Genomic DNA, 13,289 nt, shown 5'->3' with positions numbered 1-13,289 from the left:
GACCTACTAAGTTTTGGAATTATTGGATGCATGCATGATAAGGATATATGGATATGAATTTGTTAAGTGGTGAAAAGTTTTATTTGTACATCTAGACCTTGGATAACTGAATCACCCTCCCTCTCAATTATTCTAAATATTCCAACACATACTAATGAGGTTTAGTAAGCTTTTTATTGTCTTTTTTAGTGATTGTATTGGGCATAACATCGAGCAAATAGTTCACATTAGAGAAAGAAACAATGTCATTAACCTAGGGGTTGGTAAATGATCTAATAGTCATACCAACAAAATCTTCTTCCTTCTTAGTGAAGTTTGCACTAGGTAATTGCATCTTCCCATTTTTGTTTCTTCTTCCATGCTTGAGGGTGAACATATGGAAGAATTTAGTATTCTTGTCTCCCTTTGTAAGACATTAAATCCTTGAATTTTTTTCTTTCTTCTTAACTTTAGTCCATCTTTCTCTTAGGGTTCTTTCATCTTTGCAAATATTCCTATCGTGATCCCCTTTCTCCATTTTGTTCTAGATATCATTATGGTCATTATTAGCCTATTCTTTCCATTGAAAAATATTCCCAAAGGAGGTTTTATTCTGACCCTTTACCCTATCTTTGATAATTATAAGTTTTTTGTTGACTTGCACTAGAGGAGAATATGTACACTGAGTATTCCATCAGTCGTCCACTAAACCTTTAAAATCAAGGTGAGAGGTCCACTAAACTATCTTTTTTAAGTGGAAGGGATGAATTTTTTTAACGTGATATGAATGGATATGTTTAGCTAAATAATCAAGACAAATTAAACATGTTATAAAATAAGGTCCTACTTTGTAACCCTCTGGATTGCCCTAATAAATTATATAATTTTGCTACCTTATTCTCCCCTTTCTTTATTGTCTATTGATGTATAAGGATTGGAAACATTAAATAAAACTTTAGAGATATCATACAATACCAATGGTTCACATTCTAGACTCTATTAATCCATATTTATACTAGTTTTATGACCTTTGCCAAGTGATTGAAGATAACTTGTGTAAGCCAAAAAAGTCCTAGGTGATTATAATGTAAATGTTGATTATTGTTAATGCTACATAATGATTGCTCCTTGAAGTGCAAATGTTCTTGGATGATTCCAAGATGTGGTTAATGCTCTTAAATCAATTTTGTTAAATAATACTAATACATGTCGAACAAGCACACAAATGTGTATGAAGTGAACTCTTGATTGTCAATGGAAAAAGGAGGGAGTCAATAATTTTAATTTTGGGTTGAATTCATGTCATACATAATCTTTCTCCCACTCTATGAGATTGATTAAGAACAATGAAATATAATTCTTAAAATCAATAACATATATATGTATATAAAATTGATGGAGCTAAACTTAACAAAACAAAAATATGCTACTCTTAATGTATACTCTTATTAAAAAAATCAATCAAAACAAACTTAAAATTAAATAAAAATTAATATTATATAATAAATTTAATTAAAAAAATCTGAAAACTTCAATAAATAAATAAACCAACCTTATTCTACTATTTATAAATGAGAAGATGCAATTTACAACAATAATGCTAATGCAGTGAATTACAAAAGAAACCATTAAAAAATAATAATAAAAGGAATTTAAATTACAAAAGAAACCATTAAAAAATAATAATAAAAGGAAGTTATCCTTAAATGTTTTGATTTTAGTTGACTGAATAGAAGAGACTACAACCAATGCATTTTAACAAAATAATAATAATTGTGAATTAAGACATATCATATACTAAAGAATGGACACGCTATCTTTTGTAAAATGTATCTTTGACCAAAAAATTATAAAATTGAAAATAAGATCTTCATGATCTGCATGTTTTATAATAGAAAATAACAAAAAATTAAAATTAAAAAATCATTATATTTTGGATGATCTGAAAAATAAAAGTTTCACTTTTTTTGATATATTTTTGTAGGTAGGATAGCCGGCACCCTAAAAAACCATCCAACAGACAAGAAATTGGATCTATCAAAGAGCTGACTTTGAGTCCCAAACTCAATCTGTTCACCAAAATAGCTAGTTCAAATTGAATTCTTCTACCATAGGTTCAACTTTAAGATGGGGCCTGAAATTGCTCTTGAACAGATGCTTATCATCCTCATCACAAATCACCTTTGTAAGGGATGTCATCTGGCCAAATGATTGAAGGATTTTCTTCAGTTCAGGGCTTTCGTTCTTGTACACCTTCAAACCCATGCATGCTGAGATGTTAAGCAACTCTAGTCTTGGAAGTCTGCATATGGAATTTGGCAGCGCTTTCAATCCTGGAGATTCACACAACCTTATCACCTTAACTGATCCAAGCTTCCCCAAATCATTAGGTAGCTTTGTAAGTCTATGGCAATGAGTAATGACAATGTTTCCAAGTATTTTGAACAACATATTCCTACTAACAACTCCTCCAGATCACTGCAATGGTCCACATTGAATTCCAAAAGTGAGGGCAAGTTGAATATTTTATCCTTACCAAGCCCTTCACAAAGACTCAGATATTTCCTGTAGACCTTTCAAAGCTTTGCAGTCCTCATGTAGAGGAGGAACTATCAGCCTTTCAAGATGCATAGTTTTAAGCTGAGAAAGTTCTCGGAAACGAACTAGTCCACTCAGCTTGGCTCGTTTTGCATTGTTATTATGGACAATGAGAACCTTCAGTTTTGTCATTGTGTCAAAAAATGATGGAATGCAATATTCACTTGCACTGAAATATAAGACCATAGCTTCCACCTCAGGGAACTCCATTATGGGCCATTCTGTATCCTTCATTGCTACTATAAATCATCAACAAACAGTGAAATCAATGTTACCCTATGACTAAATTTTGTTTCGAAAAATCTCTCATCTGATGAATTTTGAACATTTTGGATTGGGGGAAACACCACATGCATATTTGAATTACAATAAAGAAGAGCAACTGGAGGCGTTACCTGTGTGAATGGGAACAATCTGAGCTCTAGATGAATGATTTCCTTTTGTTTTCCATTCTGATGGTAAATCATATTGCTTTTGAGGCATATACAACCTCCTAAAACGAGTCTGATTGTCCTACTCTGCCAGAAACAAAGCCAATTGTCTCATTACATCATGTTGGTAAAAGGAATAGCCACTCATGCAGTCATTTGTTCTTTCTGGGGTCCTGGCATCATACGTGAGGAAAGTAGATTATTATAAGAAATTAGGTGAAAATAAAAAGGAATTCAGTGTGCCGTGGGGACAAAGGTATTAGAAAAATAGAACAAATGTTCCAAAAACAAAGAGAATGAATTTGCAGCTTCTTATTTATCATTGATAATATTAATTATACATATATATCAAGATGTAATAATTATACTAATATATATGACAAAAAACTACAACGAATTAACAACAAATTCGATGTGATTGACAACTAATTAGAACTTCCAACACTATTGAACACTATTTCGAGATGAAATGTCTCATAACCCTTATAAAGGTATGATGCCAATCTTCTAGATTTTTAGATCTCCTTGAACTATTGGACACCAATTCACACGTGTGTCTCATAACTTCAATTAGGTATGGTTTCTCCAATCTATTAGCACCTCAAACTATTGAGCATCCATCTACCATCTACTACATCCTTTCCTATTTTAAGATCATTGGTTTCTCCATAATATGACAAGACCTTCATCTTTAATGAAATCATCATCATCAAGATCTATTAGTTCTTCACTATACCTCATCTTCTTGATAGCTTCTTCTTTAACACACAATTTAACATGTGATACAATATAAGAAAAATAGAACTACAGTTTCAAATACAAAGAAATTAAACTTCCAACTTTCTATAATGCCTCCCCTCTATGTTTCAACTTATCCTGCTATTATCTGTAAATAATTTCTATTGAATGTTTTAGTGATTTTAAATGGTTGTCCTTGAAACCCAATCCCCTGTCGTAGAAATTCAGAATAGCATTAAAAGATAAATTTCACTTGCTCACTCCAAATGGAGTTTTGTGATAAAACTCAGGGAAAAGCTTGAATTTCTCTGCAAATCATTGATACAAAACTCCCAAATCTCATAATTAAAATAGCTAGAAAATTACAAATGGAGGAGCAATGTTCCTTACCAAGGACCCCTCTTCAAATCCAACAGATTGCGAGCTGCAATTTCCATAGAAGAAGAACAACATCGCTTCTTTTCATCTGACAGACATACACCCAAATGTCCAACAATACAATTGTCGGAATCATTCATCCTTTTGGGAAAACAGCTTGGTCCAAAAAACACTGCTTTTCACCCAGACTTAGCACATTTATGCTTGTTTCCAAGCGTTTGAGGTGGACTTTAATCTAATTATCATCTGAAGCTTTTCCTCTTGCAAGTGAATCCCTAGTAGCTTCCCAAACGCAGTTAGGCTCACCATTAAGACAGCTACCAATTACTTGAAGAGCTAGTGGCAAACCTTTGCACTCTGCTTCTACCTTCAAATTAGTAGGGCTAACTTAAGTTTTCATTTAAATCAACGGAAGACAATTGAAGACAACTTAGCTTTCATTAAAATCAATATTAGGATAATTTATAAGGTACCTGTTTGAACAGTAGTTGACTATGTGTATCGGGAATTGTAGATATGTCAAAAGCACAGCGGCAGAAAAGTGAGAGGGCATGCTCCTCTTGCAAGGATGGCAGGGGATAATGGCCTTTGTTAAACCATGACGGGATGCACTGGATGATCTTTTTATCTCTGGTAGTTACTATGGTCCTGTATTCCTCCCCTTTGAATAACACTTCTTTCAAGTCAGAGAACTCCCATATGTCATCCAATACCACCATAATCGGTTCATTACTTCGTGTCTTTATTTTGAATTGCAACTTGTTATGTGCATCTCAACATTTCTAAAATTGGGTCCTGCTCCCCCAATAATATTTCTCCACATGGTCTTCAAGATGTTCAGGAGATCTAGACTTTCTGAAACCACAATGTATATTACTCGGTCCTTGAAATGCTCTGCATGTCATGAGAATTGTGTAAATAAAGATTAGATTGATTTTAATGAAAAAATTATGTAACACTTCTATTGATATTAAGCTAGGGTATTTCCAAGTTTTCTCTTGAGGGAAGAGGTTCTATGGTGTGGCATACCCTCAAGATTGGTGCTCATCTGGTGAAGAGAAGTTTATTTTGGATCTATAACAGAGGCACTGAGGCTCTATTTTGAAGTGATTCTTGGAATGGGCATCCTCCTCTCTTATCCTCTCATCCACACTTGCAGTCTCTTTGTGATTTTTTCCTTTCTATTGGCTGGAATAAGGTGGCTCATTATAAGGAAGCTTATAATCTAGGCCTTGGTGTGGGTTACAGATGGAAGAATTCTTCTGATTGATTGATGGGTGGCTCTTTGGGAGATCGGTTGGAACTATCTTAGATATTGGCTTCTAGGGAGTGCAACTCTCTGCAGGACCTTGATGTTTTGGCTTGGGGAGGTCCTTCTTCTAGTAAGTATTCTGTTTCTTCAAGGTACCTTGTGCTAATGAAGCAACTTTTTGGCTAGGTGGAAGTCTCTTGGTGGAAGAAAGTTTGGAATAGGTTTTCATGGCCTAAATATAACTTTTTCCTCTGGATTCTAGTTTACAATCATTGTCCAAGGGCCTTTCTAAGTGTTTTATGCCACAAAAGTGAAGAGACTGTTTTTGACCTTTTTTTCTAGTGCCCTTTTGCCAAACAGGTTTGGCACTTCTGGTGGAGTGTGTGGGGATGCACATGCTAGCATGTTTCCTCTCTGTCTGAATTATGGGTTTGTTTGGGCCATCCCTCTTCCAAGACTTCTTTTCTTCAAGTTGCTTGGACTATTGACCTTTCCTTTATATTATGGCATGTTCGGCTTGAGAGGAATAGGAGGATCTTTCATGATGTGCAGCTTGAGATTAGGCACCTGTGGGGGAAAATTGTTAATTCTCTTCATGAAACACTCTTAGCTAAATGTGACATTGGTGGAGGTTTGGATCCTAGAGATGCTGGTATTTACTCACGCCCGTGCTTCCCTTTTTAGGGCAGGACTCCCTCGGTCCCCCACAATCGCTTTGGGAATAGAGTTAGGTAACACTCTCAACGTGTTAATTGTGAGGGGCATTGGTCTCCTCCTGAGGCAAGCATTCTTAAAATCAACACTGATGGCTCTTCTCAAGGAAATCCTGGTCTGGCTGGTATTGGGGGAGTTGGGCGTGATAGTTCTGGTGATATTCAGTTTCTGTTTTCTACACACAAGGGCCACCATACTAATAACCTCATGGAAGCCCTAGCTATCCTGGTTGCAATGGAACAATGCTGTCAACATGGTTGGAATAGAATTATTTGTGAGACTGATTCAAAAGTGGTTGTGAATTTATTGAATAGTCGGAACCTTGTGCATGTGGATTGGCATTTGGCTCTAGTTATTCAGCAGATCATTCAGTTATGCAACTCTCTGGATTCTGTTTCTTTTATGCATATCCCTCGGGAGTGGAACGGTGCGGCTGATTGTTTGGCTAAATGGGCCTCTAAGCATGGACCGGATTGGAACATTATTGATAATACGCTGCTTCCCCTTGATTTATCTCAGATGCTGGTTCAACTTGTGGACCAGAATAAAGCTTTGTAGTTCTCTTTGCTTCTTCTGCTCTTCTGCTCTCTTTGGTATTCAATAAAAATTTTACCCCTCTTTTAATTAAAAGCTAAGGTATTTCCAATAGAGGTTTCTCAACTAATTGTATATGACTTTTAAATTTGATTGCATAAACTTTTTCATCAATATTTAAAATGACACTCTTCTTATCCATCATCAAAATAAAAAGAAGAGGACAATATAAATATGATTTATACACTGAAAAACAGGGCACAACATAATAAGACCCTGGATTTGAGGATGATGGCAAAGGGCTGTGACAAGTGCTGATTTTCCAGCTCCGCCAATCGCTGAAACTCCTACGACGTCCACTCCATCCTCCAATACAAACTTTTTCAATTCTACTATGTGCCTCTCAAATCCCATCAAGCAAAGCGGCATATCTGGAAGGGGACAGAGTTCGCGATCCTGCTGTGAATTCTCATGCATTAGCCCAGCAAAATCAAAATCAGCATGTAGTTCATCAATTTTGGTGGTTATACTGTTAAAACGCATTCTTTGCTCCAAGGTTAAATTTTGTATTAACCCACGCAAAGTTTTCATTTGGGTGGAGAAAAAATCGTTCATTTCTTGGGAGGAATTCATCAGTTTAATCTGGTTCAATGCCATTGTGGGCACAAGCACATTTTGAGACATTTTGGTTATCTCCCCTTTCACCTTTTTTTTTGATTTGCCTTCTTCAAAGGATTTCGACTTGTCTTGATATTCTCTTCCTCCTGCAACTTGTTTTGGAACTCTTGAATTTTTGGTACCCACACATTCGATGTCGATTCCAAACTGACTTCACAGATTTCATTGAGGATGGGCAACAAACCATTCAGAGTTTCCTCAAGCTCCTTAAGATCACTGCTATTGTAAACTTTATACATGTATTTACCACTTTCATAAGCCACTGTAAAGGCAAGTCCCAAGGCAGCTCCCCCAACCAGAGCCCCAGCCATCTTGAAATTGTAGATGGGAGTGAAGGAGAACTCTCAATTCCTTTGAACCTTCTCAACGATGAGTGGGTAGAAAGTTACAACTTAAAGCACAACTTGGGCTTCTCATTGGAAGAATTCAAAGTGAGAGAGAGAGAAAAGTCATAAGAATAATATGGAAGATTGCACAAGAAGAAACATAGAAAGAAAGTTATGCACAACTTGCCCTTCTTATTGGAAGAATTCAAACTGTGAGAGAGAATTCATAAGAATAATATGGAAGATTGCACAAAAAGAAACATAGAAAATTATAACTTAAGTACAACTTGCACAAGAAGAAAAATAGAAGTTGCTTCATAAAGTCCTTGAGATGGACGATGGAGATAATCTAGTGAGCCGTGCTTCCCTCGTGCCATTTTTCAAATAATAAAAACGTCTCACTTACCCCATGCACCCTTTGGAAAATGGTTGATGAATATATAGAAAATACTTTAAAATAATAATAATTAGATGTGGTAGAGGATTTCATTTTGTTTTCCTCAAAATTATGTTTTATAGTTTCAATCTACTTCCTATTTGTTTGGTTTGTTTAACAAGATTCTGTGTTTACAAGATTTTAACTTCTTAGTATTGTAGTCATTTTAAGTATAGAAAAAGACTAAAATTAAACAATAATAAAAATTAATATACATATTTGGATGAGCAACCAATTTCTATTATTTTAATATTATTTATTTTTTCCTAATATAGAATTTTCATTCAAATTTCTAAACTTGAATAATTTATATGTAATTGTTTATATTTAAAGTTTAAACTTCTTATCATTATTTAAAGTATTTATTGAAATAAACACGTATAAAATATACTTTTTTATATCTAAATACCTTTTAATCATTTTAAAAATAAACTGCTATCTATTGTAGATTAATGTTGTGACATGTAATTGAAATTTTAATATTGCAACATGTAAATGGTTGTGAAAATTTAAGGAGTTAAAAGAGTTTTTGTTAACATGATCTATTTTTACACCCTACCCCTTGTTGTCATTGTAAAATGTCTCTTGATATTAGGGTCTATCTTTACAAAAGTATAGATCGTAATTGTATATAAAATCACTTTTTATTTGTTCCATGCATCATGTCATCCCATATTTTAGCACATGAACTTACACTCCCCACAAATAATTCACTTATATTATTTCGACATGTGATATATTATTATTACATTTAGTGACAATGCACAAGCAATCTTATTTCAAGTAAATAATCTAATAGATGAGGAAATGGAATAAAATATTTAATGGAGAGGGAAGCCATCACACACCTCAATGATGAAGCAATATCATTTATGCAAGATGCCCTTAAGGACAATCCATTATTATATTCCTCTATTAAGGTTTTGCTATATGGATGAAGGTAGGTATAATCTTTGAACAAGATCTACCTCGTATATAAGACTAAATATCTGAATTGAAAAAGAACATTAAAACTAAATGGTCACAAAATGATTGAAACTTTAGAATAATTAATTTATTAATGAATATTAAATATTTTAAATTAACTTGATAATTAAAATAATTATTCAACTTTTTAAAATATGTACTAGAGTATTTAAAATGGTATATTCATCTCTTTTACTATTTATAATATAAATTAATTTTAAGACATACCTTAAATTTTACCAAAGTTTACTCAGCACTTTCCACTTTATCACTACCAAGAGTTAAAATAATATTTATTAGGACAAGATCATCTATGTCAATGTAAAACTTTTCTTAAATGTCATTTGTAACTACTTAAATTTCATATATCAATCTATATTATTTTTATTTGAAGAGATTTTAGTCTCATCCATTGGATGCAAAATAACTCCTATAAGCTCCTAACAAGGCTATGTCTTTAACATGGCACATTTTAGAAGGGTGTGAAATGTTTTTGAGTATTAATTCCCACTGTGATTTTTCCCTTTAACCATTATTTCAACGAAAAATTTATGGTGTTCTTGTGTTGCATTTTATATGTCTTATTTATTTCTTCACAAATTATATGTTAATGCATGTAGTTGAATGACAAATGATTAGATCGCATTTGGTTGGAATAATTGATAAAAGTTTGAATCTGATAGATTATTGACTCACCCCACCCCTACCCTCCTCCCTTTAGTAATTTTTTGGACGTTATAATATTTACAATCGGTATTAAAGAATTGGTCCTCTTTGGGGTAAGCTTAACAACTTGAGGTAAATTTCCAATGATGAAGAAGGAATATTCTAAGTTATCTAAAGAGAACTACTCCACATGATATAACCAAATGAACATCTATCTTAAAGGAATGGGGCCACAATCTTGGAAGCATGTTGAGACTTGATATATAGTACATGTTAGGACTTTTGATGTAGATCGATTGAAGGAGCAACAAAAGAGAATTCAAACATTAAAATCCATTATAAGTACTTCATGTGATACTAAGTTTATTGATATATGTGGACTTAATATTGCTTATGATGTTTGGAAAAAACTAGAATTAGTCTATGGTGGAGATATACATGTGCAAAGAGCTAGGATAAATAGTTTAAAGGGAAAGTATGATGACTTGAAGATGATAGAAGGAGGAAGTGTTTCCATGCATGGCCATAGGATAAAAGAATTTGTTGTTGCAATCAAAATTTCCATAGGCACCATTGATTATGAATATGTGGTAAAATGCTAAGAACCTTGCTACCTTCTTATGTAATTAGAGTTTTATCTATTCATGAGCAGAGAACTATTCATAGAGTCTCCATTGATGGATTGATTAGCAAGCTCACTACAATTGAGTTAAGTAATTATGATAATTGTTTATTAGGTTTATAAAAAATATTAAAATTGTGGCATGCAAATGGTTGTCAAATTTAAGCTCAAATGTAATTGTTAACATTAATATGCTCACACCATCATAATCCACCCTTTAAAATGTCTATTGGCATTAACTATAGTGTAGACACATTATTTGATGCAAAGTTGAGTTACAATGACAACTTAGCTAGATAAGGATAATACAGAGACAAGAGTAAACACATTATGACTAATATACATTGGAACATTTTCCTAGCTCTAAAATATATATGACCAATATGCTTTATAATTGTGATAGTGTTGTATTAATATGAGTATGGGAGTGATGAAATTATAGAGGTAATTTATAATTAGAATACTATGAGAAGTTGATAAGATAAGATAAGATAAATTTATTAATGTCCAATAAAAGACCACAACGTGGGTCTATGGGACTAGAAGCTTACAACAAGGAAAAAGCAAACAAACGAAGCACCAAACGGTGTCCAAAAAAGAACAAGCACAACAAAAGAAGAAGAAAGCAAGAAACATCACGGAAAAGATTAGGTATCCATCTTCACAAGGAAAAAGTCCAACAACGACTGATCTATGCGGCTACCAGAAGCCCTATGATGAAGCTAAGTGCTACGAGAGGAGTGTTGTTGGCAAAAAGGTCCCCTACAGGGTCTCACCGATCTAGAACAGCTCGTGTTAGGAAAATTGTATGGTCGCTTCACACCCCAAGCTGGAGTTAAGGGCGAGAAGGTCATAATAAGCTATGCCTAGGTTTGACTCCTAGGAAATGAAAGTTGTAAAGTATGGTCATGAAGCTGTAAGGACTCATGAAGATAGAGTGTAATGCAACGCTAATCGGTGTACCTGAAAAAATCTTAGAGGGATCTGCAATCTCTAAATAGACAGTAAAATCTCCCTCTAATCTCGTAGTATATAGGGCATCTGAAAAGAAAATGAATCTCAGATTCTGCCTCTGCTAAGGTACAAAGTGTACACACCCGATCCTCTCTAGCAATATAGTGATCGACCTGAATATGGAGTTTTTGCGAGCCCACCCTAAAAGAGCCAAGGGAGATACGCAGGGTGTGAGTCTAGTATCTATGTAAGTACTCAGGGCATACAATAATCCCATCTCAGATAACTAAGAAGTGCTCAGCGTAGAAAGCCATCCTTGGACGTAGTCCCCCCTGGAGGATCCACCCAGGTCCATGTGATATACTTCCTGTAAATGTTAAGTCTGACATGCCCATTCAACTCCTACCAAGAAGGGAGTAGATGAGTACGGGCATCCAATGAGAACTGGTAGGAAGGAAGATGATCAATGTCAATCCCCACTAAACTCGGTAGGATAGTAGCTCGAGCATACCAATTGCAGGCTCTAGTGGTAGGATCGAAGTCAGCAATAAAAATTGAGGAGCAGTAGGCTAAATAAGGGTATCTGTGTTGGCCTTCCTCCAAGTCAGCAAAGCCACGAAGACGGTGGAGAAATCAGATTAAGTCAAAAATGGCTACAAGTTTGAATGGGTGAGCACCGAACCCGACCAAAATAATACTGTGGGGGGTAGAATTGTGACATCTGATAATCCGATGGAGGAGCATAATCTGGGTACACTCGATCATGGCCCAATCTGAGTCTAAAAGAGAAGGACCCCAAACCACCGAACCATAGAGCATTGTGGGTCTTACTAAGGAATCCAAGAGGGATAACCTAGATGATGTATCCTAAAAGTGGTATCTGAAGCACTGTCTCTCGAGCATGGCAAGGGAACCCAACCCTTTATTGATCCGAGGCTGAATAGTTGATCTCAAGCTGAAATGAGATCTAGGAAACTTAACCCCAAGGTATGTGTAAGATGATGTAATCTCAACTTCCCGACCCTGGAAGTGAAAATGGAGATGTGAAGTCTTTAGACCATTGAAGACCATAACCCGAGTCTTCTTAAGGTTCACAACCAGCTGTCTCATTTTACAAAAAGATGCAAGTCTATCTAAAAGCCTCTGAAGACCCTAAGGAGAGGAAGCAAGAAGAACCACATCATCAAGAAAGAGAAGGATGGAGATCAATACCTAGTGTAGACGACAATCATCACCTGGAAGCGAGGAGTCACTAAGAAAAGCCTCAAGTTCATCAATGTAGATCTCGAACAAGGTGGGTGAGAGAGGGCAGCCCTACTTCACCCCAATGGTGCTCTGGATAGGATTAGAGAGGCCCTCTGCGGTCCTAAGTCTACCAATCATAGTCTCATATAACCTCATAATAGTCGTCAATAAGATCTCAAAAATACCAATATCTCTCAGTCTATGAAAAAGGGCTGCTCTGGGAATGGAATCAAAAGCCTTATGAAAATCCACAAAACAATAGTAGACTTTCTTTGAGTGATGTCGAGCCTCCTCGATAATAGCTCGTAGTGTAAAGATATGATCTATGGTCTGGTAGTTTGTCCTGAATCCTGCTTGACCCTTAGCCCTACAATTCTTCCTATCAAGCTCACTGGATAAAATAGTATTCAAAGCTGTAGCATAAAGTTTGGCAAATGTATGCCCAATCATGATGGTCCTATAGTTTTCGAGATCAGAGGTCAGCCCAGACTTATGGATTGGGTGAATAACCTGTCTTGACCAAGAGTCCAAAAAACCAAAACAAACCACTCTATTAAAGAGAGTAGAGAGATAAGGGCCCAAGATTGTGGTACTGAGTTTGAAGAGCTCAGCCTGAAAACCCTCCTCATCAGTCGCCCTGCTGCATCTCATAAGTTTGATGGCCTCGTAAATGCTGGAGGTGGAGAATAAGTGACAATGGGGGAGCGAGCTGGGAAGGGGGGCAAGCTAACCCGGGATGTCATACAACGTGGAGATATGGGAAGCAAGGAGG

General features: G+C 35.4%; 1 pseudogene; it reads right to left on the bottom strand.

Annotated features, from left to right (window-relative positions):
- Positions 1–2,064: 2,064 nt before the first annotated feature.
- LOC149537936 (putative disease resistance protein At5g47280) lies at positions 2,065–7,613 on the bottom strand (annotated as a pseudogene).
- Between the last annotated feature and the right edge of the window lie 5,676 nt (positions 7,614–13,289).

Source organism: Cupressus sempervirens, chromosome 9, assembly GCF_028749045.1.
Source record: "Cupressus sempervirens isolate cs-2001-9-10 chromosome 9, ASM2874904v1, whole genome shotgun sequence".
Classification (NCBI taxonomy): domain Eukaryota; kingdom Viridiplantae; phylum Streptophyta; class Pinopsida; order Cupressales; family Cupressaceae; genus Cupressus; species Cupressus sempervirens.
This window is presented reverse-complemented; position numbering and strand designations above follow the sequence as displayed.